The following is a 2,422-nucleotide window of genomic DNA, read 5'->3' as shown; positions in this document are numbered from 1 at the left end:
CTCCACATTGTCTCAATGTAGTGCATTAGGGTAGACCACATTTTTGGTTTTGCCATTAGGAGCAAGTATGTACATATTTTTGCCAGTTCCCACTCTGGAGCATCCAACATAGAACTGTCCATGAGAGAAGCAAGGAAACACCAGGTTTAGGCCAACCATCTTTAGACTCTATCACTGGCTTTTGTAGATGGACATGGCAAAGCTCACTTTAACCGGGAACTGAAGTCGCTTGAACTCAAATTGGCAGGTCAGTGGTGATAAGAGGTATCCTTGGTATAAATACGTCCACTCCTTTAGCTTTTTCTGTCAGTATTGTAGCTTCCAGTACATGTGGCATCATGTTTTTCACCACCAGTCTTGTGCCATTGCAGAGGATTGGTGGTTCAAGATTTCTTGAGAGCATTATAGGAGTTCCAATCTTGAGAGTGAGGTGGTGAGGAGGCATTCCAGTGGGCTCTAAAGAATTATGGAATTCTGCAGGGTACTGGACTGCTTGATCCTGGTCGATTACTGTATCAACAGACCTGAATGAGGTCTTACTGCCTGGAAGCTGTCTGAGTAGAGTCATGTTGATTTCAGCCACTGTTTCATTCTTTGGTGCCATTTTTGCGCGTTCACGCAGCCACTTGTGATCCTTGTAGTGGTGGATAATGTTTAGGTAGACCATGTTAGTGAGCTCAGTTGAGGACTTTTCAATATTTCCACATCCTTGAGGAATGATTATTTGTCCTTCTGAATCATCAGGGAAAGTTCCATTTCCAATCTGTAGTAGAAGATTTGCAAACCGTGCAGCATCCTGATCTCCTTGTAGATGTACTCTCATATTTGTGGGTAGGGTGAGTGTCTGAACACGTCTCCAAAGGTATGATGCCTTGAGGCATGCATTCAGTTCATCAGCTGGAGTGCTTCGAGAAATGACAGATAGGGTCTGGCGAAAGTCTCCAGCAATGACCATTGTAATGCCACGGTGGGACGCCACCCTCCGGGAGGCTCCACATTGTCTCACTGTAGTACATTAGGGAAGACCATATTTTTGGTTTTGAAATTAGCAGCAAGTATGTAAAGACTTTTTTTAGCATTAAACTGGAATTATTTTATTGTCTAATCACCACCCATCATCACTACATAAAACATCATCCATCATCACTACATATAACACCACCCACCATCACTACATATAACATCATCCATCATCACTACATATATCACCATCCATCATCACTACATATAACACCATCCAACCTCACTGCAGATCGGTAGTTTCCGAGATTCTCGTGCGGACACACACACAAACACACACACAGACATACTTCTTTGTTTCATATATATATATATATATATATATATATATATATATATATATATATATATATATATATATATATATATATATATATATATATATATATATATATATATATATATATATATGTATATATATATATATATATATAATGCAAATGGCGGCCCAAGGGGGCCCTGCAATGATGACTTGGCCCTGGCCCCGCAACCCCTTAGCGACCGCACTGAGTGCGGTACAGCGTACTAGTAATCTACTTAATGGTGTCGTCGGGTTGGTGCGCGGCCTGACTGGAACACTGATGACTGAATCCCAGTTTGGGACATCTCTACATTTGGCATACTCATGTTGACAAAAGGGCATACTGGCACCGGCAGTAGGTATTAGGCTGCTACCAAACAGGGAGGTACTACCGCCTGGGAAGATATGGGAAGCATAATGTGTTGTCTATTGTAGATCTTGCTGCCACATGGCATCACGAAAATTGTGACCAAGTCCCAGTTTGCTGATCTGACTTTCTGCCTCATTTACACACAATTGCAGGGTCTCAATTGTTTCTCTTACTATTGACAACACAACATACATATATTGTTCCTCACTTTTGATTGTTTTTTTCATTTTGTATTTCTTTGTGGTTTCTCACACACACACACACACACACACACACACACATAGCACATACACACATTAATTATTATTACACACACACACACACACACACACACACACACACACACACACACACACACACACACACACACACACACACACACACACACACACACACACACACACACACACACACACACACACACACACACACACACACACACACACACATTATTATTATTATTATTATTATTATTATTATTATTATTATTATTATTAATCCCCCCAGGCCCTGATGTGGGTCAGTGACCTGTGCCTGGGTAATTCTTAAAAAATTATATATATATATATATATATATATATATATATATATATATATATATATATATATATATATATATATATATATATATAATGCATCACAGAAGTACATTGTTTTCGCCATCATGGACAGGTTTTGCTGCTTTCTGACTGCTTACTGACTGCTATGGTCGTATGGTCTCCCTCTAACGT

This window comes from Homarus americanus, unplaced genomic scaffold, assembly GCF_018991925.1.
Source record: "Homarus americanus isolate GMGI-L3 unplaced genomic scaffold, GMGI_Hamer_2.0 scaffold32375, whole genome shotgun sequence".
Taxonomy (NCBI): domain Eukaryota; kingdom Metazoa; phylum Arthropoda; class Malacostraca; order Decapoda; family Nephropidae; genus Homarus; species Homarus americanus.
The sequence above is the reverse complement of the archived record's forward strand: the minus strand, read 5'-3'. Positions refer to the sequence as shown.